Source organism: Thalassophryne amazonica, chromosome 10, assembly GCF_902500255.1.
Source record: "Thalassophryne amazonica chromosome 10, fThaAma1.1, whole genome shotgun sequence".
Lineage (NCBI taxonomy): Eukaryota > Metazoa > Chordata > Actinopteri > Batrachoidiformes > Batrachoididae > Thalassophryne > Thalassophryne amazonica.
This window is the reverse complement of record NC_047112.1, coordinates 52753528-52780066: the sequence shown is the minus strand read 5'-3', so window position 1 is coordinate 52780066 and position 26539 is coordinate 52753528. Positions and strand designations below refer to the sequence as shown.

The 26539-nt window shown below is 40.0% G+C and overlaps 1 long non-coding RNA gene across 2 annotated transcripts in view; it reads left to right on the top strand.

The window, feature by feature from the left end:
* The window catches only part of LOC117518775, a 74687-nt gene that overhangs the window by 3165 nt on the left and 44983 nt on the right, over window positions 1-26539 (top strand). For both annotated transcript variants that reach the window (XR_004563072.1, XR_004563070.1), the window contains exon 2: window positions 23824-23936. This is a non-coding gene — a long non-coding RNA (uncharacterized LOC117518775). The remainder of the gene's footprint in view (window positions 1-23823; window positions 23937-26539) is intronic.

Sequence of the window (26539 nt, the reverse complement as noted above, 5' to 3'; positions counted from 1 at the left end):
TTATTGGATACCGCTGGCTACTCTCCTTAAAGTACCACAAGAGGCATTTTAATGTTTTACTTTAAAATGTACAAATGGCACAAACACGTTACTGATAACCTTTTTCCAAACCACATATCTGGAATTATGACGTAAATAAACCTCAGTGACAGTGGGATGAGCTCGTTCCACTACACGGTTACAATCAGCTTGGTGATAATTGATACGCAATCCGTCACAGCAAACAAGACGTCTGTTTGAGTTTTGCTTTAAATTGTGTTACTGTAGACTTTTAGTGAAATTTAATAAGGGTGGGAGTTTGGATATCTGTCTTGCTGATACATTCAAGTACAAAGGTAAAGAGCCATCAAAGGAGTTTTCATTTGTAATTCAGTAATTACATCTCACACACACACGCACATAAGTTTATTTATATATTTTATTTCAGGTTTAAAACTTGAAAAGCTGCTAAAGAAATTTTTCAAAATGAATATAAACTTTTTAAAAAGTGTTATTTTCAGTTTTAAAACTATATAATGTCTTCTACTTGATTACTTGTTATGTATTTCTAAGAAAATTGGGTTGTTTTTAAGAGTTTTTACAATCACTGAAATGGGGATATTTCATCATTTTAAATTGTGATGAAGAAAAACATTGGACACTGCATTTGTTTTAATTAAAATTGTTGGATAATTACAACTTTTTCGTAATGCTTAAGTGCACACACTTTGGTGGGAAAAAATGATACAATATTACAATTTTAAAATTTTTTGATGATGTGAAAATAATTTTTCCAGAATCGATACAATTGAAATTAATTTGCTCATTAAATGAAGTGGAAAGAATATGGTTGTGCTTTTATTCAGTACGGAAAAACTAAAAAAATATAAAAATAGCGCAGTATATTTGTTGTAGACCTAAATGGAGTATTAAGTGTCATCACCACCATTTTGATATGACGCAAGAAAAAACAATAGCGGACAGTGAGAGATTGGCAACAATACCACCTGCAGTATTGCACTTTAAATATAAAGTGTAGACTCATTCTAGCTTATACAAACTACCATGACATAGTAGAGTTACGAGGGGAGATTGAGAAGTTTTGAGCCTGACCCCAAAATATAGGGCATCGTTCTCCATCTTTTGCATGCATGCTCTATGTTTTCTGCTTCTCCATCGCCCCTCGTCGATGTGTGATGAAATCGGTTCTCAAACAAAGGGTCGGGCTGTTGGATGATTTCATTGTCAGTCGCCAGTGGTTCATGCCGTGGAGCCACCAGCTGAAGTAAATATCCCATCATGATCCTTTAAAGTGACAAAATTCTCACTTCAGCTTATGCAAAGACAAAATGCTGTAAAATGTTTATACGTCATTAAACTTTTTGGCATCCGATAAAGTATGTCAGAAGGGTGTGCTGTACAACCTGGTCTCACGGCAAGTTGTGATTCAGCAGCATGAAATATACATTAATCTATTGTTTCATGATATTGTGACGAAAAGCGCCTCATTTTCGTCACGGCAGCACGAATTCATTCTAATTCATTCCGTGGTTATGGTTAGGGTGGGGGAAGGAGTTGGATTAGGTTATGGTTAAGGTTAGGGTTGGGGGTAGGAGTAGGGTTAGTAATAGTGAATTTAAAAAAACCCTGTCACAAAATTTGACTAATTTCGTCACTGGAGCACGAAAAAAAAAAAAACTGAGACTGGGCTGTGCTGTATACAGCGCCGTTCCAAACTGTCTTTTGGTTTGATGGGAAACACTATTTTTATAACCTCATTCATCACCCGTGGTGATGAAATTGGACATTTTCAAAAGCCATAGATTAAGATTTTTTTTGGTTGCCAGATTTATGCATGGAGGACTGAAGTCACAGTTGGGAATGTAAATGGTAGTCATTCAATTATCACCGTGCCCTTTCCTGGGAAAAGTCCCCAGCCGTGAAGAGGTTAATTGTTTTTGAATCTCCATCCGAGGGAAGAAAATGGGTGGGATAATTGAGCTGCTGATAGTTGAGTGTGTTATGGATTACTGTGCCTTTCCAAAGGAGAGAAGGAAGCGGAAGGAAGGGATGTAAAAGCCTCATGTTGTATGATGCCGTCATGGCGGTTGTCTGGCCTCTTACGGAAGAACGACAATTTCATTTAGCCTACAAAGTGACCCTTGACTTCTTGCAGCTTCAGGTGCTGGCAGCACATGGCTGGCTCATTTTTCACAAACTCTGCAACCAAATGGGGAAAGCTCAGATCTCAGATGCAATCCTGGATACTGGGATAGGGAATATTGGGATATATTGGGATAAATACAATTATCTTAATAGGGAGGAAAAAAAGAGGAGCCAAGGTGGTGCAATAATCACCAGAGCGTCAATCAGAGGGATGTCATGTATAATTACTACAGTGTTTGATAATGTTGCACCGAACCACCTCAGGCCATGAGAGAAAATTTCCCAATGCTATTAATGGGCGTTAATAAAATTCAAGAAAACCCCAGATGGAACGAACCTTCTCCGTGGAGTGCTGGTTAAAGCGCTGTAGGTTAATGAACCAATTTACATTCTTTCTGCCGCCGTCTGGGCAGAGTGACGAGGCAGATGCTCGCCACTCCATGCTGTTGCATTCGGCTGTTCATCGGTGAGGAATGTGTTGGACTCGCAGAGGTCGATGAGCCCATTTAACATAAGGCCTGTGGTCAAACACATTTGACAATGAACTGAAAATCGATGCTGTAGAAACGAGCTTTGGCTGGACAGCTTTTCCTAACTGGTTGTAAATTCTGCGTTGCTAATTGTTGTATAAATGCTTATGTTTGGGTTTACGTTGAATGTGGTTGGGACTGAATTTGGCAACTGCGCTGGGTCACCAGCCTTTGTCATTGTTTTCACAAACATGGCACTTAAGTGTGGATTATACCTGACCCCACCCCAGGGGAGTCATCTTCGCCTCAGGCGATGACTGGAGCCATCCACAAATAAACTCCTGAAGATGATGCTGGTGAGGGGGTGCGAGAGAATTAGTATCCGTCCACCTTGCTGCCATCCTCATATGTGTGATCACATTACACCCCCCCCCCCCCCCCCCCCCCCCCACCACCACCACCAAAATAAAAAAGCATTCTCCAAGCCCTTTTTTCGCATTGGAACAAAATGAGGTCTGTTGGAGATCAGTGAAGCAGTGTGAAAACAGAAGGATATACTATAAAAATCAAAGGCTCTGGTTGGCATGACCATCGTCTTACCACATCTGCTGGAATCAGATAACGGAGCTGGGCCTTGCAGGAAGGGTTGTTGGGCCCCGGGGCAGCTCGACTTAACCGATATCCCTCCTGTTGGCACCCGCTGCTGGCCGATTTCATCTCTGAACGGGCAAAATGTTTCAGCGTCTGTCCGGTTCTACTCTGATGCCGTGCATGTGGAAGAAGAGCAAAAAGTGGATGGATGAGTAATGCGAGGCATAATGTATAATCCCCGCAGCATGCATGGGAGAAAAGACACAGCTAAATTTTCAAGCCCTTCCGTTGTCCTCTGTGGAAGATGGCTTTCACCTCATGCTTCAGTTACACGATTTTAAAGAAAATAAAATTACCCCGGTTTGGGTTTGACAATGTGTCAAGCTGGTGTGAGTGTTCACCTCAGATTAGCTCTTTGTGCCGTAAGGAGAGAGGAGAATGTTGGCAGTGGTGGGGCGAGGGTAGGGAAGGGGGGGTTACGGATAGGGGGACAATGCCACAGCGATCCCAGCTGAAAGAAATCATTTGCACAATTTCACGAAAGCAGTATTTGTCCGGTCCGGTGACTCTATCAAAGCCTAACAGGCGCTGTTTTAAAAAGACGAGGTGAGCTACAAAGCCTGCGAGATGTCGGTTTAAAGTCATTTCTCAGCTGAACGCTCTCCAGGTAAATGCAGATAATGTGCACTTGAGTTTTTCTTTCTTAAAGAAAATCTAATTTCTGCAGACAGCGGTGAGCTGACACTGGCGCTGCTGGAGTTTCTGTTCTCCGGAGCTAAGCTTGTACAACATTTATGTCGTGAAGATGAAAGCACATCATGGCTACACTTCACGCCTGTAAATTTATCCCTGGGAGGAAAGAAAAAGAAGCTTTATTTTGGTTTGTCTTAAGGTATTATTAGTATTTGTGGTTAATTTCACCCTTTTAAAATACATACGGAATTCAGACAGCTTCAGAACTTCTGGCAGCATTGGGATGGTGGTGGTGGGGGGGGGTGGTATTGGTAAAGTGAAGAGATTTCAGGTAAGTGATCGGGATGTGTCAAGTTGAGGCTGCTGTTCATTTGTAGCAGAGATAGAGGAGTTTACTTCTACAGGAAACTGGTCATGTCTTCCATTCTTAAGGCGCTCTACTGTTCTCCGTGAGCTTTCTTTTCTCCCTGAAAAGTTCCCAAGGCTGAACCAAACAAATTTTTTTATCGAGAAAAAGTTTTATCGTCGATGAGGGACCATTGGGCATAATGAAGTTCTGTTTCCCAGCATGAGTTTGGGAGGCTCATGATTACAAATGCTCCTCTCATTGTCTCCCATCATCTCCTGTATAATTGAAGACAATATAACGAGACTTCGGGGTCTCGCTCATCATTCTGCATCAATGGCATGCACTGCGGAACGTGCCGGTCTATTAAATGCAGGGTGGTGGGCACTTGAATGCTCTCAAGCTTGTTTAATTTGGACCAAGAAGATGGACAATTAAACTACAGCTCCCGGGAGTGCTGTTGGTTTTGGTCAGCTACTCCATCTCACGGCCGCCCGCATCTTGGAAACCGTCCTGGATGTGTCTGGGTCATGCCGTCAAGGGTGGGATGGGTGGGGCTATTTTGGGCGGGAAGTGGGTCTGTCTCGGATGATTAGGGCAGCCACGTTGGGAGAGTCCCACAGTGCCTGGCCTCCTTCACCTCTCTAATATGCTCTGAATAAATCCCCCTCCTCTGTGGGTTTGGTATGGGGTTTGGAGGGAGCGGGGGGATTATGTCTGGCCTCGGTTTAGCAGTGTTTGTCATATGCCCCCTCGAGGCCTGCTCCGGCTCCTTTGTCTGAGTGTCAGGCGTCGGTTCAATGTCAACTCACACAATGTGCGTATGTAATCAGGGCATCTTGGGTTGGGGGGCGACACACTGTATAATGTCTGGATCTTTTTAAGTAACTACATTTTAGGATTGAGAATTAACACAGGAGAGGTCACATTGTGTGTTCTTTTGTTTTTTTTGACAATGTAGCTTTTAAGCCTTTCTTGAAGCGAGGAAGGTCACCCATTTATTCAAATACTGACAATAAACAATCATCAACAATAGCTATAGACAACAATAGATTCAAAGGTTTGGTCACCCAATAAAACAACTTTTTTTAAAAAAAAAACCTTTTTCTATTTTTTTAGGATTTTTTTTTTTTTTTTTTTTTTACAAAATATGATCATCAAAATATGATCATCAAAAAAACTCATACTAATTGTTTTAATGAAGTTAACAATTATATGGTTGCAGCCGGTCTGCTCTGTGTAAGCCTGATCCCGTCAGATCTCAGAAGCTAAGCACTGCAGCGTCTGGTTAGTACTTGGATGGGAGACCTCTTCGGAACACCTGTATGTGTTTCTCCGGGTGAAACTGGAGTTGTGGCAGGCAGGGCATCCGGCGTAAAACTTGTGCCAAATACCAGTGCGGATCTGGTTGTATCCGCTGTGGCGACCCCGTCCTGAGATGGGAGCAGCCGAAATGACAACACACACAGTTAACAATTATATGATTAATGAATGTCACTGTTGCGATATTTTTTAATTTTACTCTGTATTTCTGAACTTTTATTAGTAGTGGACTAGTGAAGTGCATCTTATGTCTAGGTTAATTCTTTCTTCATGTTGAATGAAGTGACACGAGGCTCCTGTCCCACCCGATTGAGCACACTTTATCAGTCATCTAAAACACAACTAAACTAACAGGGCATTTAGTATAGTCTGTATTTTATCGATGTTCAAAATACCCCAGGTTACAGTGTTGACAAAGATTCTGGCCTTTGTTTGCAGATCCACTCCACAATGCTGTCATGGACACAATTATTGAAACCCTTATCTTTTTTTAAATGAAGAATGTTAAAAATGTTCAGAAATAAAGACAAATGAATTAATTTTGAAAATCAGAAAATTTAACCCTCTGGGGCCGATGCCGTCGTATACGATGGCTAAGACCAAGCTTTACTAAATTATAAATAACTTTTTAATGATATGAGATAGAAACTTACTTTTTTGCTGAAAAGTTAACTCTGCGGACTTTCGAGCCAGCCATTGGCCATCTTTGTATTCCTCATAGAAGCTGTGTGATGACGTGCGCAATGTGAGTGTCCAATCGGAATTGGTTCACCGTCACATGGTTTTCCAAAATCCAATCGTAGGGCACATTTACCTCACGTGAAAAGCCAAAGATGGCCCATTTGAATAGCCCCCTGGGTGCTCCAATGAGTACATACTATTAGTACATACTCAGTGTGCCCTGCGCCATTACGCACAGCGAAAGTGAAAGCAGACGGAGAGCCTCTGATGACAATCTCACGTGCTCAAACAAAGAATGTGTAACTATCAGGATTGCTCCACTAGTTTGCATGTGAATGTTATTGGATAACTCTGTTGCTTTCTCAGCGTAAAGCACTGTTTACCATATCAAAATAACAAAACGCATAGACCATTTTGTATATATTGTTCAAAATGTGCATTTGTGTTTATTGTTTGAACCTTTATGTTGTACAGTCTTTCACACAAGACCTCAAATTACCTTTATAAAGTGTCAAAACAGTTGTTTATTATAGTTTGCGGTGTGTTTTGAATAAATGTGTGTGGAAAAATATTTTTTGCTTTATTTTTTTCCTTTCTTATTTCTGATTGTAAACCTTTATTACACTTATAAAACACAACAAAAACATATATATTCTGAAAGCACAGGTTGTCCTGAAAAAAAGAGACATAAAACTTGATTGTGGGATGCAGGGAGAGCTGTTAACAGCAATAATAAAACATTTACGCCAGGCGAGTGAACTGTCCAAAAAATGTCCCCAGACATCAGAGGGTAGATAAAATGTCCAAATAGTTTATAGATACAGATCTTGAGGCCCATTGGTGCCAGTGCTTAGCATCACATTCTGTAGCGTGTAGTTGATGAGAGTCTACACCTCCTTGTGGATGGGATACTAGTCCATCGCAGGTTAGTTCCCCAGTCAAGGCAAGTACCCATTTACAGCTGGCTGGACTGAGACAATGTAGATAAGGGTTCTTGTCCAAGGCCAAAAAGAGGTCGTGTGACCAGAAACCGAACCCAGGTCTACATATTGGTAGCCCAACTTTCATACAGACATGTGACACAATTATTGGCACACGTTAAAACATTGGAAAATTTCAGTATCATGGCCAGTTTTTTTTTTTTTTTTTTTTGACATTTAAGGGGAGGATACATGAGCATTTCCAAGTCAATGAATACACCTTGGACTTTTTTACAAAAAATATGAAGAAATGCAAACATTTTGGTATATGGTAAACCTGTCTAGAGTGTGCAGGTTCTCAAAATCTGAGTGAGTGCAAGAAGAAGACTGGTGAAGGAAGCCATCAAGACACCCCTTGACAACTGTGAAAGTGTTATAAGCTTCTGTGGATGTGACTGGACAGACTGAGCACAGTACAACTTTTGTCTGTTGCATTGTGAGTTACATAAAATGGTTTAATTGGAGAATGCAACAGAGAATAGGATAGATACGTAAGATACCACATTTCAGCTATAATTTGCCAGAAGGCACATTGGAGAAACTATTCTAGATTTAACTTACTTTCTTGTATTACACAAATGTTGCGCTCCGCAATAAAGCTCTGCTTATGATGGAACATACAAAAGCCACACTGTGCCCAGCTTCTCCAATCACAGTCAGAGGCCTACTTCCAAATTGTCACGGGTGTCTTGGTGGCTTCCCTCGCTAGAAGCCTTTTTGCATCGTAACTCAGTTTTTGAGAACTACCAACTCTAAGTAGTTTTGCCATTGATGTAAATTAAGTAAAAAATATATTCACTGACTTGCAAATGTTCATGTATCCATCCCAACTTGTCAAAAGAAACTTACTGTTAAAGTGTTGACTTATCATTTAATCAACAACTGACGTGTACATTTTAAATTCTGTGGTAAAGATAAGATATAGGGGTGCCAATAATTGTGATAGGATGGCAGAATAGTTTTTGAACTGGAACTTTGAATTGGAAAAAAATGTATTCAAGCAGTATCTGAATTCTCAATTGGAAAAAATAAACTAAGTAAAATTTACTGCAAAATTTGCTTTTATATACAGCACTTTCCAAAAATTGGGGTAAATTTAATGTCCCCAATGTTTAAGAAAAAGAATAAGAATAATTTATGAAAAGGTGCAAAATATTTAGTGTTAATTTTCATTCTTTCATCCATTTTTCTATCACTTATCTGGGTCCGGGTCATGGTGACAGCAAACTAAGCAGCTCATCCCACACTTCCCCATCCTTGGCCAGTCCCCCTAACACCTCCTTGAGGCTCTCTAGGCATTCCTGAGCCATCTGGGAGATGGAGGAGTAATCCCACCTGTGTGTCCCGGGCCTTTCAAAGGTCCTCCTCCCAGTTGGATGTGCTTGAAAGACATTCATTGGAGATGACCAGGTGGCATTCTCACCAGGTGCCCGAACCAACTTAATATATCTGGGATCTTGTTCTTTTGGTTACTCCCCAACGCTCATGACCATAGGTGAAGATTGGATTGTAAATCGAGAATCAAGCTTTTTCTTGGCCATGACTGTCCAGTACAGTGTCCACAGGACCTGAAACACAGCCCCAATCGGTCTGTTGCTCTAATGCTCCATCTTACCCCCACTCAAGAACAAGACCCCAAGATAATTGAACTCCTCCACTTGGCATAGTCACTCTCCCCTGACCCAGAGAGGACAAGACCTTTTTCTGACAGAGGATCATGGTCTCAGATTTGGAGATCTTCATCGGAGTCGCTTCACACCGTGCCTCAAACTTGACCAGTGCACATAGAACGTCACTGTCTGATGAGGCCAGCGGAACTACATGATCTGCAAAAAGTAGAGATGCAGTTCTGAAGTCATCAACTGGACACTCTCCAATCTCTGGCTATGTCTTGAAATCCTGCACATGAAAAACATGAAGCACTCTACACCTTTGGGGTAGGGCTTTTCCAGATCCATAAAATACATGCAGTCTGGTTGGACATGCTCCCAAGGCTCATCTAATGCCTGTGCGAGGGTAAAGAGCTGGACCACCACTCCATAACTAGGATGGAACCTGCATTGCCCCTCCTGAATCCGAGGGTCAACTCTTGGTCCAAGTCTCCTCTCCAACACCCTCACATAGGCATCCCCAGGGAGCCTGAGAAGTGTAATTCCTGTATAACTGGTACACGCTCTCTGGTCCTCTTTTTTAAAGATGGGACACACCACCTCAGTTCAGAGCTACTGTCATCCAGAGCTAAGGTCCCAGATGTCCATGCAACATTTTTTTGGCATAACAACTCTACAACATCCAGAGACTTCAGCATCTGAGGGTGAATGCACTCCCGGCAACTTGTCACTGTGGAGTTCTCTGACTACCTCAGTGAATTCTGCCAGAGAGACGGCACCAGAGCCACCTCAGTCTTCCGTCCCTGCCTCCTCTGAGGGCATGTTGGTTGGGTTGAGGTGATCCTAAGATTGTTCCTTCAACCACCTGAAATATTAATTTTAATGGTTAACCTATATAAGTGGTTAATGCGCTTGGTTTCAGTGCAGAAGGTTCCGGGTTCAAATCCCACCCCTGCCACATTTCTCCATGTAATGTGGAGTTGCGTCAGGAAGGGCATCCGGCGTAAAACCTGTGCCAATTCAACATGCAGATCCACCTTGGATTTGCTGTGGCGACCCCGAGTGCAACCACACACACAGTAAAATTCGCCTAAGCTGTCATTGTATACGAGGTCTGTGAGAAAAGAATCCGACCTCTTTATTTTATGCAAAAAATATATGGATTTGATTCATATGTTTTTACGTCAGCCAAGCTTGAACCTTCGTGCACATGCGTGAGTTTTTCCACGCCTGTCGGTTGCGTCATTCACCTGTGGGCAGGCTTTGAGTGAGCACTGGTCCACCCCTCTCGTCGTTGTTTCATTGCAAGGAAATGGCAGAATGATTTTGGCTTTTTTTCCATCAGAAATTTTTCAGAAACTGTTAGAGACAGGCAGCTGGAAACCATTCGAAAAATTTATCTGGCTTTCGGTGAAAATTTTACGGGCTTCACAGAGAATAAGGAGTGTTACTACAGCTTTAAGGATGGCCCACAATGGCACACGGCGCGCCACGCTCCGAGCCGCCATCGAGAGGCAGAAACCACCACATCATTTCTAAACGGATGGCTGTGTGGAGCCGGGACCGTCGTTTGCAATTTCTTTGGTTATCACAAAAGCTGGACATCAGCCATTTTCTGGCAGATTTCACTTTTAACAAAAGATTTTGTCATGGAAAGCCGCACGGAGGCTTCGCACGTCACGACGGAGCCGCTGATGGATGCCCAGCTCTCCACAATTTCTCTTATGCTCACTCGACTGGTAAGCACTGAAAGCCGAGATAGGCATGTCCCAACTTGTCCTTTAACACTCCGAAACGGAGGTGTTCCTTTGTCTCGCTCCATCAGCGGCTCCATCGTGACGCGCGAAGGCTCCGCGCGGCTTTCCATGACAAAATCTCTTGTTAAAAGTGAAATCTGCCAGAAAATGGCTGATGTCCAGCTCTTGTGATAACCAGAGAAATTGCACACGACGGTCCCGACTCCACACAGCCATCCGTTTAGAAATGATGTGGTGGTTTCTGCCTCTCGATGGCGGCTCGGAGCGCGGCGTGCCGTGCGCCATTGTGGGCAGTCCTTAAAGCTGTAGTAACACTCCTTATTCTCTGTGAAGCCCGTAAAATTTTCACCGAAAGCCAGATAAATTTTTCGAATGGTTTCCAGCTGCCTGTCTCTTAACAGTTTCTGAAAAAATTCTGATGGAAAAAAGCCCAAATCATTCCGCCATTTCCTCACAATGAAACAACGATGAGAGGGGTGGACCAGTGCTCACTCAAAGCCTGCCCACAGGCGAATGACGCAACCGACAGGCGTGGAAAAACTCACGCATGCGCACAAAGGTTCAAGCTTGGCTGACGTAAAAACATATGAATCAAATCCATATATTTTTTGCATAAAATAAAAAGGTCGGATTCTTTTCTCACTCGTAAAACAGATATTCGCCCTTAATGAACAAAAGCAAAAGCCCCATTACTTTTGTATGGTTTTCCATATAATAAACGTCGTATATACCAGATTTTGTAAAACGGATTTTTGCTCACATCGGACAAAATGTCCTGTCTAATTGCAATGCATTTCCATTAAAACACCACGCATTTACTGGACAGAGTAGTCTGGACGTGCCCAGTAAAAGAGGTATGAAATGAAGTTTAGCTGGAAGCTGTCTTTTGTTGTACCAATAAGTACACCTACAAGGATTTTTTTTAATTAATGATAAATTACTATGTTCTTTATTGGGAAAAAAAAATCACGCCTTGGACTTTTGTAGTAATTTTAATGTTTTAATGTTTAAACCTAGATTTTTGTTCTGTTAAAACTGCTAATATGTAAGAATAACACAAAAAACTCAACCCCCTCCAAAGAAACCCAGAGAATTTTGCAGACTTTTTAAAAATTTTTTCTTATTATTTTTAATATTTTAGAAGTACCCCTGAAATTGTAATTGAAATTTATATCAGAAGACCGCAGGCTGCAATATAACTCTTATACAAAACATCCATGAATTGCAAATTTGAATAAACATGTCCTTGCATGTTAAATATCAGTTATTAGACACTTTATTAATCTGTCTTTCAGGGAGGAACAGTTAGCTACTTGGTTACTGCCCCGAATTCTATGCTTGGCACACTTGTAGTTATGACCAGGGTTGGGTAGGATTACTTTGAAATATAATCCAGAAGTAAACAGATTACAAGTAATCCAAATGTATGTACATACATACATGTAATCCACATGTATTCTTTCAAAGTAATCCTACCCAACCTTGGTTATGACTGGTTAAATTATGCTTTGTCACAAAAGAGAATTGTAGCAAATGGCAAATACTTTGTCTTTGAAACTACCTACAGATGTGAAAATTCTGTTGACTAATTACAGGGGCCCATTCTTCTATTGAAGCATGTGTTAATTTTACACATATTTCTACTCTAATATTTGAGATTTTTCCCCTAAAATATCCACCCAAAAATAACAGAAATTTATGTTTGTACTAGTTAAAGAATTATTTTCATCCATCCCCACATTTATGCCATAGTCTTAAAACAGATTGTGGTACTTTTTCTTTCTGACAATGCACCTCGTCACCAGCAGAGGTGCTCTTTGCACTTTCTTCCGTAGTTGTAACAAAGGCATTTAGTTGTAAAGTGAAAAGTAGATCACTACCTTAGAGAACTACTTGAGTAAAAGTAGAAGTACAGTTATACAAAGGAAAGGTTCCTCTGAAAAATTACTTTTTTGTAGATGTGCATTGCTACTCACCCCTGCATGCCATGTATTTTTTAGGTTTAGAATAATGTGGTTCTAGTTCATTTAGACCTCTGTTATAGTTTTTCCTTTACAGCAACTTGTGGAAAAATGGATACAACTCAGTTTTCAAAGGTGAGCAAAGCGTTCAGACAGCTGACTGTTAAAAAAAATGTGAACTCGTCCTTTTAGAGGTTTTTAAATGACACTATTCTCCTCTATACACTCCCGCTGGTGCGCACACTGCTTGCTGTCAGGTTAATGGTCTCAGAGGTGTTTTTATGGTTTCACAGACTGCTTCACTGTATGAAATTTCCAAGAAAGATTCATTCATCTCCACACAATGGCTCACACAAAGAGAGTACTGAGCGCCAGCCAAATATCACAAGTTACAGTGAAAGCAAACAAAATGGTTTAACTGAAGAGTGAAACCTTCCAGTGACTGATAACACCTCATAGAAAGTGGTATTTCATACAAGTTATTTACTTTGTTTGTTAACAGAACCCCCAAATCAAGCTCATACCTACAGTTTGTAGGTTTTATTGTCATCTCCTGGTGAGATTGCAGATCACATTGTGACATCACCGCTCACGATTTTGTTTCCTTTTATATTTTTGCTTCTTTTATTAACGGGGCTTTACGCTTGAATGAATGAAAATGAATGAATGAATAAATGAATGAATGAAAACTATTTATTTCGAACATTTGATACAACAACAATTACAAGATAGATCAGTAAAGACAACAACAAAAAAGTTCCTACTGTGTACCCAACATGTCCGAAAAGGGGTAGGGTGAAGCATCAGCTTATTTATCCCTACCCCTTCTTCCCCACAACCAGTAATACCCTTTGCCACATATACACATAGATTCCTACACACCTAAACCGATATCAGTATATATATATATATATATATATATCCATCAACATACATACACATATATATACATATATACACACATATATACACAAACATAAATATACACCTACACATACCTACTTACATACAAAATACTATATATTTACAAGCTGAGGCAAAAAACAAAAACACCCTTTCCTTCTCATGTGATAAGTGATATGTATGATCCTCCATTTCCCTAAAGTGAGGGTTCTAAAAGTTGTTAACCTGCACAAGCAACCTGTAGACGTGTATGGAGGAGCAACCGCTGATACTTCTTTTTTCTTCTATCTTCTGACTGCCCTGCAAAATGCGAAAGTCAAAGGAAGTATGTCTCTTTTGGGCTACTTTACAAACATGGCAGTGCAACATGACGGCCTCCGTCACGCAGCCTACCCCATGTATATATGACAGGCTCATGAAAGCACATTGATTTGTTGTTGCAGGTAATATGCTAATGAACAGATGTTTATAAATGCTATATTCCATTTCTGCAATAAACGCACCTAATCCTGCACACTGTAGCTGTTGCATCTACCAGTAAAGCAAGAAATGTCTGTGTGTCTGTATGTGGCTCACATATCTCTATTTGTCAGATCGCCCTCAGCTTTTGGATATAGCTTGCATGTACAATATGCCAAAAATGAAATCTAAATCCTTTGTTTAAAGTTGGAAATTTATGCAAGACATATTTTTTTATCCATATTAGCTATAACTATTTGCAAAAATATACAAGGTTTATACATTAATATTCTCAAGTTTTGAAAATCTTGTGTTTGATTTGATTTAATTTAATTTAATTACATGCATGTTCCAGTTGTAAATTCATACTGACCCATTCAAAGTCAGCTGAAACCTTCGAGTCAGAAGCAGACAGAAGTAGTCACTCAGTGTTCTGAATTGTTTTGTGGCCGATGGGAAGACACAAGGTTGTGGTTTAGCTTTTCTCAAAACTTGATGCTAATTCTGACTCACAACCAAAGTGATGATTAATAGCATTACAGCCACATTTCACAATGTGCACTTGTAATGATCAGTTTCCATGGGCGTGTCTTCCTATTGCACTCATAAATGAACCAGATGAGTCGTGATGACACCCAGCAAGGTATTTTTGATTGTGTCACAAGTGACTCAGTATCCATAACCGACACTTTTCGTCTTTTCTCTTGTCTGTGTCACCTGTGTTTAATCACCAGCTTCTCAGTTTTTTTCCCAAAGATTAAAAATACGACTGAAACATTTCAGGAAAATATTTAAATGGGATTTAGAAAAATAACTAAATAAAATGGGACGGTTAGTGAAAGAAGCACAGATGGCCTTGGTTTTTTAGGCTTTTGAAATAAGTTCATGTCATGCTATATGTAACTTCAACCACACTTGCTCTTACTTTTCATCATCCATGTGCTAAAATTATTCCCTGCAATAATCCCAGACATATCCAGTAGGTGGCAGACAGGTGCATGGCATACATAAGATAAACAAACTTGTTTGAATTGATCTGGTTAAATTCTATGAAACTTTAACCACATTTTAATCAGTTTATCTTCATTATATAACCTTTTAATTTAGAAAATTCCAAGATTATAGTAATCGTGTTAATGAACTGGAAGCCATGGACTCATCATTCTAACAATCTGTAAATCAATATAATGTTGCTACATCATGATATTGAATTATATCAATATGTCATATATATAAAACTATATCTTATTGATATTACTTTATCACTGTGTCGATCTATATTACAATAGCAATCTATCTGATCTTTCTATTCATTCACTAATTTCATTTTACAAGGTGCACAAACAAAATTTTTCATAGCTTTGGAACTATTTTGGTACAGATGAAGGGATGGGGCAGAGATGTGGCTTCAGACGTGCTCATGGGGGGTTTGTATTGAGACCGGCTCTAGTAATGCATTGTGCTCATCACGGGGAAAAAAGACTACAGTGGACATCACCATTGGCTCAACATGTCCATAATGAGTAACTCAGGCTGCCATCTTGTTTAAGAAATTGACTGAGGCTGGTGAACTGCTGAATGCTCCAGATTCATAACAGTACCAAAGCCACTGCCTGAGTGGTAACAGGCAACTGAAAATTTGAAGCAGTCTTGGCAATAATTAAATTCAGTGCACAGGAACATCTATCCGTCCATTTCTTATACCTGCTGACTCCAGTTAAGGGTCATGGTGGGTGAGGCTGCACAAGACCATAACTATCAAAATCACTTGCCTAACATAGTTATTTAAAGAGAATGCTACTGAAGTCAATTTACAATAATAATAAAACTAAAAAACTTGCAAAGGCAATTCGCCATACAACATGAAGACGTAAGTCCAAAATAAGCCCTCAGGCCTGTTGGTGCCACTGCTTATCTCCAGATTCCATTGTGTGAAGTAGATGAGAATATAGGACTCTCATTCATGTTACTTCCCCAACTCAGGCCAGTATCCATTTATGGCCTGGTTGACTGAGCATGCAGATTAAGTGTCTTGTCCAGGGACTCAGGCAGGGAGCATGAATGTGAATTGAATCCAGGTCTACACATTGGTAGTGCAACTCCATATCCACTGAGCTACCTGCTCTGCACATAATTGTGGACCTGCTCGTACAAGATAGCGTAAAAAAATATTGGAGAAAATGAGCTTCAACCTCTTTTCTTCACGCAAGTCTTTTTTTAAAATCTGTAATTTGTTGCTGGTAGGCTCAGAGCTGTGTAGTGACACGCAACAGACCATCCAGTTTTAACAGCACACAGCAAAAACAAAATTAATATGAGATACCAGGAAGAGTTCGCCTGCCTGGAGTTATGTGGGCAAGCAAGCGGAACTCATAAAAACAAACAACTTTTGCCAATGGTGAGGAGGATTCATCGGCCAGGCGACAGTTGGGAAAATCAGCTGAGGTGCAGAGCGACCTGGCCATTAGAGTAAATAAGTAATACATAAACAATAGTTAAATTATCTTAAAGAGAGTAAAATAAAGTATGTACAAAGTAATACACTCCACCACCCAACTACCAGATTTAAACATCCATCGCAGTGTTTTTGTGACGATATTATAATTTTCTAATTACGTAAATGTTTTGAATGGAATACTTCATAGCCCGAACTTTAAAGAATGTTGATAGATAACATCAGTGGATGTTTGTGCTCGTGTTGGGAGCGAGAGAGCGAGAAATTACAGTTGTGTTTTTCAGGTTTTGGGTGAAACTCTCATCTAATCGAATATTTCTTAAACTCTTGTTACATTGTTGGAGTGGCATAGAATCAGAATCAGCTTTAGTACTTTGGAAGATATTGAAAGTTTCCAAATTTAGCTCCATTTCTTCCCGCAGCTCTGGGTCTTTTAAAATGTGAAAAACATGATGCAATTTAATTGAATTTTACATAAACAGGCAGCTGCCAAGGAAGATTTCCCCCCATCTCTTACAATAACTCGAAAGGTTCAAGGTTAGGGTCAGTGCGCTGGGAAATTTATCAGTCTACACCAGGGGTGGGCAATTAATTTTTACAAGGGGCCACATAGGGAACCTGAATTATGTCCGAGGGCCACACCATCGATAACTCAGCTGTCTCCCATTACAAATTTTTTACAAAAAATTACCTATTTAATAGCTTTTATAGGTAATTTTTATTATTGTAATAATATGTAAATATTTAAATATACCTAAATAAACCTCTCTGATTTGCAACACACAAGCTTGACATTTTTAATATATGTAATAATAATCACAGACCTCATGAGGGCCGGACAGAGACATGCAAAGGGCCGCATGTGGCCCCCGGGCCGCAGTTTGCCCAGGTGTGGTCTACACTAATCATCTGTCAAATGGGATCTGACTTCTTTCCGCCGGAACAAGAAAGCAAATCCAGTGCAGAAGGTCTCTGCGCGGGCAGAAGGATTTGATGCTCTGCATCATGTCTGCCACGTTTTTCCCCAGAGGGCCTCCCAGCCTGCGTACATGCAGAAACACGCATGCACACGTCCACACGCTGAGGCATGCAAGCTACCGTTTTTCCTCCCAGCGCGGCAGGAGTCTGTCTTCATCTGTCCTATTGATTAATGAAGCGGGCTCAGCGGGGTGTTAGAGGCAGGCAGGAGTCTAGATCAAGGCTGTGAGCCGCATCACCGGCGCTCTCACGCTTGTTTGGTGTTGCTGTCACGTCCTGTGTGTGTCTGTCACACTTGCACGTCGTGGTGACGCGCAAATACAACACATCACACGATTGATTAGTGTTTCTGAGCGGTGGTTTGAGCTGGAAAGGCGTCTGGATAAACATTGTGTTTGTAGGTTAGTGTGGGTTAATGATCTGACTGAATTTGATCTGCGTGCATAGATCTAGGATCTGCTCATCCTGTGGTCGTCCCGTCCTGATGAAATGTTTTATCACATTAGGGAAGAGAACAAGAATAAAATAAAAAAAGCAGTAGTATTGATGTTTCTCAGTAGACAGGTCTTTTGTTTTTCTTTGCATAAAATGAGAAATTACAGTTGTAGCTTGGCCAAATTATTTCAACACTGTCAAAATAGGTTATGAATCCAAATCTATATTTATTTTTTTATTTTATGTCTGTGCGTTCTTACATTGATCACTACCCACCATAATCTATTGGCTGTAGTAAAGAAAAAAATTCAATTTTATTATTAAAATAAAATGACTGTGTACATTTATTGTGCCTCAAATCTTAAAAAAGAAATAGTAAAGTAGGCCCCGTCGGCTGCTCCCTTGAGGTCGCCACAGCAGATCTGCATGCTGATTTGGCACAAGTTTTACACCAGGTGTCTTTCCTGACACAACTCGACATTGCATGGAGAAATGTGGCAGGTGTGGGGTTTGTACCCAGAATTTTTCACACTTAAACCAAGTGCACTAACACTTGGGTACCATCCCCACCTGCAAATTATAATTATTTACAAATACTCATCAATAAATAAATTTGAGAGCCACTTTTACAACACCAAATATATTTTAAGTGATAAAACTACATCAGTACGTTTTTGTACAGTGTATCAGACTATCAGGTTGTACTTTAACAGCTTTTTTCCCCCTAATTGTGATAAAACTCTGTGATCAAGTGATGATTTATTTTTTAAATCAGCTTCACTAATACATTTCTTTAATAAAACAGATGAGTTTTGACAGTATAGAAAAGTTTAGACAGCTAAAATTTTGATTACTGACCTGCTTTATATATATATATATATATATATATATATATATATATATATATATATATATATATATATATATATTACATAAAGCAGGCTAACACAAAAATAATTTCGTGGTACATTGTTAAAAAAGGTTTTTGTTTTAACTTTAAAATAGTGTGTCTGGACTGCATTAAAATTATTAAGTTAACTGAATGAAGGCATCCCAGACACTTTTAAAACAAGACAAAATAAAAATATATATAAATTAAAACAATTTTTTTACAGTGTGTTTGATTTGAATATACTAATCATAGAAAAATGTCACACACTCTCTTTAAGTAACTGCACAGAATGAGAAAAAACCTACTTGTAAGGTTACAGTTATTTATGGGAGAGTTGAAAATGCCATTTGGTGGTGTGGTGACTTGAACATAATACACCGAATTGTTTAAATCTGAAGCCTAATAAATGGTTTGTGCAAGCAATAAATGGCCAATTCTAATTTGAGCTTTTCCGAAGTCTTCAGGACTAAATTTACTCAAAATAACTTTTTTTTGGGGGGGGGGGATTTTCTGAGGCATTAACAATAATGTTCAAATTTACAACTCTGTGTTGTTTAAACAGTACTTTATCAGATTTACACACAATGACGTAGCTGGCAATTTTTTTGTTCTTTAAATTTAGCCATTATTTAACCAGGTTAGTCCCATTGAGATTAAGGTCTCTTTTACAAGGCAGACCTGGACTTTTTTTTTTAAGTTTCCAATCCACCTAACCTGCTTGTCTTTGGATGTGGGAGGAAGCCAGAGCAACTGGAGGGAAACCACACAAACATGGGGAGAACATCCAAACTCCACACAGAAAGGCCACAAGTGGGAATCGAGCTCGTGACCTTCTCGCTGTGAGGCAACAGTGCTAACCACTAAGTCACCATGCTGCCCAAAACAGCTTAAAAAAGTTTGTTTAAAAAGAAAAGTAATTTGAAAGGATAAGCACATTAAAGAAAAAGTGGTTATGAAATGAATTAGCATATCATTGATTGATTGATTGATTGATTATGTGAGAATGTGAAATGCTAAATAACAAGATTTGGTTGACAGTTTGTAGATTCATCTTCTCAGAAGCAGAACAACATTGGTTTTAGATAAGCCTTGACAGTATTAACGGAGTCTGCTGAATCCCTAAATACCCACTGTGGTCCTGGATCTGGGACCCATCGGGAGACATACGGTGGTCTGCTACTGAGACAGTTGACGAACTCATGACAAAGGACGTCGTACAGTTCCCAGTCGACCAGGGTGAGAGGGTTCAATGAGTGTGTAGTGCCTCCAGCACCCCCCTCAGCCCACTTTCGGCAGCCCCTCCAGTAATGCTGAATGGACAGAAAAGTCGAGGCACGAAAAAGAGGCGAGGAAAAAAGGAGTTGCAAAGAAGAGGAGAATAAATAACTGTAAGACTGACATTTTTTTTTCCTCCAAGTGAGCCGCCTCACCCCACCAGCATTTTCCCCCTCCTCATACCCCCTTCCCTCCATCCATCTTTCCCTCCCTTCCTCTCCTCCAGTGTTCGTGTTGAGGCATGTCTCCATCCCCGCCAAACAGTGCCGGTCCAGGGGAAGGGTTGGGGGTGAGCGAGGGCAAACAAAGGAGCACTGTTACCGCTTTGCCAGGGTTTTGGGGAGGGTCGACCGAGGCAGGAGGGGCGCGTGAGGGAACGTGTTGTACAGACGGAGAGGGAGAGTGCACGGGGGTTATCAGTGCGAATACAGATTCAAATGAATGGGAGGGGAGCAGGAGGTGTCCGCACGCAATAATCAAGAGAACAAGAAGTTGCTCCCTTCTTCACTATTGTGCACTAAGTGTGTATGCGTGTTAGATGGGGCAGGGATGGGCTCCATTCATTGTTTTCAGACCATTGTGTAATATTTGCTTTACCCTCCGTCCTTTATCTGTGCAGCTGCACGCTGCAAATGAGACGAGGAAGAGGAGTGTGTGGAACCGGTGGGGGGGTTATACAGCTGCTAGTAATTTTATCAGTGCACTGTAAGACCCCCGCCCACCATGCACACATAAAAAAACAAAAACAACAACAACAACAAAAAAAAACCTATCAATCTGATAAGCATTACATACAGTACGGTTTCCAGACCGTGAGCGTAGTCAAACAAAAGTCGGGCAGTAAAACGTACATATAACACACCAACGCAGGTTCGCCATTTGTAATGTAAAATCACGCCCTCATTTGGAAACATAATCATCTTCATTTGGCTCTTCCGTGCTGCTGGTTGCCACTCAGCAATCCATGACCCCAACCTGAACGCGTTGTATTGCTCATTGAGAAAAACGCATTCCACTGTGTAAGTGGAGCTCATGTTATCTCAGCATTGTTCTCAAGCATGCAGCGTCTTACACCTGCTGGATTTTTTTTTTTTTTTTAAGTTCTACACAAAGTGAATGAAAGGCATCAGAGGGGTGATGCATATCCTACACGTGCACATAATACAGCGGATCTCCGGGAAATGTGTTTTTTTCAGCATGTATATAATAATGACTTCATTCTTTTTTAAAAATTTTGTGTCACTATCATGATGTTATTTATGAAAAATGTTTAGTTGATCAGAACAAGCTTTGGATCGCCTCTCTAACCTGACTGATTGAGGAGATATCCTGGAAAATGCATCTTTTGGCGTTTCTTGTCTTCTTTGTCATTCATACCATTTCATTACAAATAATTTAGTGATACATAAGCTTCACATCATCTTCCTAGCCCTACTAGTGGCAGTGACAGCGTGGAAAATGTGTGTGCTTTTTTTTTTTTTTACTATATTTTTCACGATCTTGACTCTTTGCCGACTCAACCACAAAAATCATTTGGAGACACCCACCCAAGGAATATTCAGACCAAGTTTGGTGAAAATCTGCTCACCTGTTTCCAAGTTATTTTGGACACACACATGAGTGACTGCAAAACCCTGATGGCCACCATAAATACTTGCACAGTGAACCAAACGGGCTGTTTATGTAATCCATATCATTGTAATAATAATAACAAAAACGTTTTTATGAGGAGGGGATCATTCATGTTTGGATGACAAAGATTTACACACAGGCATCTAAGAAATTATTCTTAAATATGTAAATACTTATTTGATAAAATGAAATATAAACCTGAAACTATTGTATTTTCTTGTTTTCTTCTGATTTTCAGCAATATTCCTTTGGCATTTGTCATATTTTTAATCCTGTGTTTAATGCCAATTTTATTCACTTGGTATTTTGAAATTATCATCATTGTTGTAAATTTGCAAACTAAACTAACAGACTGATTTCTGAGCCAGCCAGGCTACGTTAATGTGGCTAGTGTGACCTTTAAACAAACAAACAAACAAAACAAGCTCTTGCTAGTTAATTAGCTAGCATCATAGCTAGCCCAGTATACATTAGCTTTACATAAAGGCAAAGTACTATCCATTTTAAACTTTGTAGGGCAGGATTTTATAAAATGAAATGACACATCACATGATAGCTGCTACAATGGTTTAGCATAAAGACAATTGTTATTGTTAAGCAATGACATCCGCAAGTAATATAGTCATTAGACAACAATAAACTAGCAATAGTGTGAAGCCATGATACTTGTATTATTGTCTTACAAATGACTTAAAAGGATATTGATTTTTTTCCCCCTTTTTAGAACAGTTTATTCTCTTGTACTTTAGAATTACATAAAAAGAGATGGCTAATGAATATGATAACAATATGGACATGCTTATTTTGAGGTGTCTGTGCCATTTCTTTTCAACTGGCCATCATCCTTTATGATTTGGCCAACCAGGGGTTGAGTTGCCCCCCCCCCCCTTCATTTTGGGCAACTTTGATGTAAGCATGTACATATTTGAGTTGTAAACAGTGTAAGACTGTTATCTCATATATTCTATAAGACTCATTTTCAAGATAAAGTGTCAGTCTCTGGCATTGATAAATAGAGGCCAATGCAGATGTGCGAAAACCTGCAGTTCTTTCAATGGTTACTCAAAGCCCCAAAACCAAGTCAATCCCCATAGACACCCATGTTAAAATGATCAACTTTATAGCAGAAATGAACATATTTACAGCCAGGTTCAAAAAATGGTTTTGGTCTCTATAGCGTATTTCCCCATTCATGACAACTGTACAGGCGGGAATTTTTTATATAACTCATACATTTAGATTATTTTGAACCACAAAGTTCTGAATAATTAAAGGTGTGGTTGCTTTGATTGCCAGCTAGTGTACTGGGTCCAGCCATTAGCAGTGGCCGCTACCTGAGGGACATGATGGTCTAGTGGTTAGGATCCTTAGTTCAAAACCCAACCAGACTGGAAAATCACTAAGGGCCCAAGGGGAACATCCTTAATCCCTTAGTTGCTCCTGCTGTGTAGTGAGTGCCTTGCATGGTAGCACCCTGACATCGGTATTTGAATGGGTGAATGCAAGGCATAATTGTAAATCACTTTGAGCTTCTGATATAGATGGAAAAGCAGTACATAAATGCAGTCCATTTTACCTCACACAACTGTTTGTCCTTTCTAAGCATTTTATGACAAATATTTTGTGCTAATGGACATCTAAGAAGTCTGTGCTACAGTATTTCTTCTGAGTGAAATTTTAAGATTATTTCATTTGTATGTTAGTGTTGTTAGTACTAACTAGGAGGTACCTATAGCTTGGTGACATTAGCTACATTGATGCTTTCATGGTTATGGAGGTAATATTTCAGTCATAGATTTTAATACCCCACCCAAGCAACCTGTCATAAAAATCACCTGACCAAAGGACACTGCTAGCCTTAGCGTGTTGCCAGCTTAGTGTGCGGTGTGTACTGGCTTGATTTGTCCCACCATGGTCACGCTGGTGTCACTCACTTCTCATACCTTTTCCTCACTTATGGGTTAGGTGGGAGTTGGGAGTAGTGAGGTACTGCCAATATGGCAACATCCAAATCTAACCAACTCAAGCTTCAAAGTCGCTCTTCAGAAAAACCTATGGGTGACTTCACAGAGGGTTTGACCAGTGTATACTGTACAGTCTATAGGGTGGACCCACTCACTGCCTGTGAATGTCGTGTGTATTTTTGTCTTTGTTGGGAAGTGATGTACAGAGTGGGAAAGTCATCTCCATCCCACTCAGTTCCCTAATAGTTCTCTGCGTCCCCTTTTCGCTTTCAGGTCATAAGAGGAGCTGATGAGAGGAAGGGCGAGCCACCCTGACCTTTACCGCCGAGCGAAGGAAGGGGATCTGAAAACCCCTCAAAGCTGAACTTGTGCCTGATGAAAGAGAGGTAAGTGAGTCTGGTTTGCCTTCAGGTTACATCTTGTTTTGTGTGTCCGTCTGTCCTCATATACCTTTAGCCTAGCTGTCTGAGTCATCTGTGTCCATGGGAGTTTGTGACATTTGCGTGTGTCTGTGTTATGTTTGAATGTGTGTCCTTGGCGTCAGGCCACAGCTGCCAGGTGAAGGACGCATCATCCGGCCTGAGTCACCTGCTGTGTCCTCACCCTCCCCATCGCCTGTCCATGTTTATTTATCTGTAGTGATAAGGTCCTGTCCTCAACTTGCATTTGTACCTATCCTCATATATTTATTAATATGCAGTGATTTGTTTAATTCAATCCGAGATATAAAAGTAACAAAAATGGGACTGTAACACCTTGATGTTATTTATCCTCATGATGTTATTTAATTATAACTCTTTATATATTTTTATCACAACTTGGCTGTGTGTCTGTAGGTTCTTTTAAATGCTTTGAATTGTATCACATGGAAATTATGAGCATATGTTGTTTGGTATTTGAATTTCCAAAATCTGTTTTACAGCATAAAGGTTTCCCTTTTTCTCTCCAGCATCCATTCCAGCAACAAAAAAAAAGTCCAGTGCACATAAAAGACAATCTTATGCTGACAATCCCTTCCTCAAAAGACTAAACATCCCCCCCATGAAAGTGGGAGAGAAGCCATGTTATTGTCTTAACTGGGTTTCAGTACTTCCCAAAATGAGCAATCATTATAAGAATAATTTTCAGAGTGTATATGAGGCTGAACGCGGCAGTAAATCACTTTCAGCTGGCAGTCGTGGTTAGAATGGCTGCCACTGTGCATGGATAGGGGGTGGTTTAAGAGCAGAGTCAGTGAGGGGGAAATTGTTTTCACCCACCTTTCAGTTGAGAGTCCTAGCCTTGGTTACAATAACAACGACAAGATTTTTCATTCTAACTTTAAAATGATTTTTTTTCATAATTCTTGACATAAAATATATTATATGACACTTAAATAGATCCCTGTCATTTGACTGATAGAATGCATGTCATGTGACAATCATTAATTGTCCCATTTTATGGGTGAAATCGCTACTGTGTATTTTTGTACGGTTTTCTGTGCATTTTTCCTTCCATCCAATTTACTGTCCTACACAGCCCCATGATACACACTACTAAAAGCTCCTCACTCGGTTCAGCAGCATAGACATTATATACGTAGACGCCTCATGACTTGCTGCAATGAAATCCAGCAGTGCCACCATATTGGATGGGTCTCTTCACAATAGGCTAGCACCAGAGTCAATGGACAGTGAGCAGATATGTCGGTATTTTTTGCTGCTTATGGTTGCAATAACTGGCACAGTATAGAAACCAGATTGCGTGGGATTGCTTTTCACAAGTATGATTGAACAATAATTTTGGCTGTTTTACCATTTGTAATTTTATGTCATTGTAACAAATGGTACTTACGTGTAACATTATTACAGCAGGAAATGGTACTCTCTCTCATTAGCTGTGTTTCCATCCAACTAGTATCGCAACTCTTAAGCAAATTTTCGTTAATGTAGCAAAAGGAACAGTGCATTTGTGCGCATTTCCATCCACTTGTTATGTGCTTTTGTTTCACGGGGTAAACTGTAGGCGCCGTTAGCTGTTGTTAATTATCAAGTCCATTGCCAATACCTCTGCAGAAGAAGACAGTGCTTGTTGGAAGACGTTAATAAGCGCGACAAATGAAACCTAATAGCCATTATTTTTGGTAACTAATTTTGCTGGAGTTGATCTCTAAGCATTTAGCTTGCTAGCCAAATGTAAAGTTAGCCTTGAAAATGGCCTTGAAAATGTCTATTTTTGTAACAAAACCTGGTGAGCGAAGCAGAGGAAATTAAAGTGATGTCCTCTGTGTGTGTGTGTGTGTGTGTGTATGTATGAGAGAGAGAAATAAATTCAAATGAACAATCCAAACTTGTTTCTTTACTAAATTATAAAATTAATTAATTTATACATTTATATATATGCCATAGCATATGTCTTTGTTAAAGAGCATCAGACAGTCTGTCAGTATGAAAGTACATATTTTTAATGTGTGACAGCATCCTGTATCGTCACTGAATCTCTGCTGTTTCTAATAAACCAAACCGTGGGAAAATCAGGTAAAAATTCAGGGAGTTACAGATTATTGTAGTTGGGGATACACCTTCTGCAGTACAAATAAATGCACTGGGGGTGCAATAGTGACCCATCCAAGATGGTGGCCATGCTGATACGTCAGCTCCAATAGGCAGCAGCAGTCCATGAGGCGTCTACCTATATAATGTCTATGCTCGGCAGTGTCAACAAGTTGTTCGGGCAGAGTAAGCTGAGTAAGTTTAATTGATGTTAAGATTTAATGGTCAACCTCATTAACTCATAGTTTCAGGTAACTCACGGTCCAATTTTGTGCAGCCCAACTTGCGCGAGTTAACAGGGTTCACCTGTATTTACATGTAAAATAAAGTCAAATATCATTAAAATTAACAGAATGACACAGATCTATTTTAACATCATATAAAACAAAAAATTAATCCGCTCCATTCTTGCAGTGAAAAAAATATTTACATGCATTGAAAGATGGAACAGACCATTC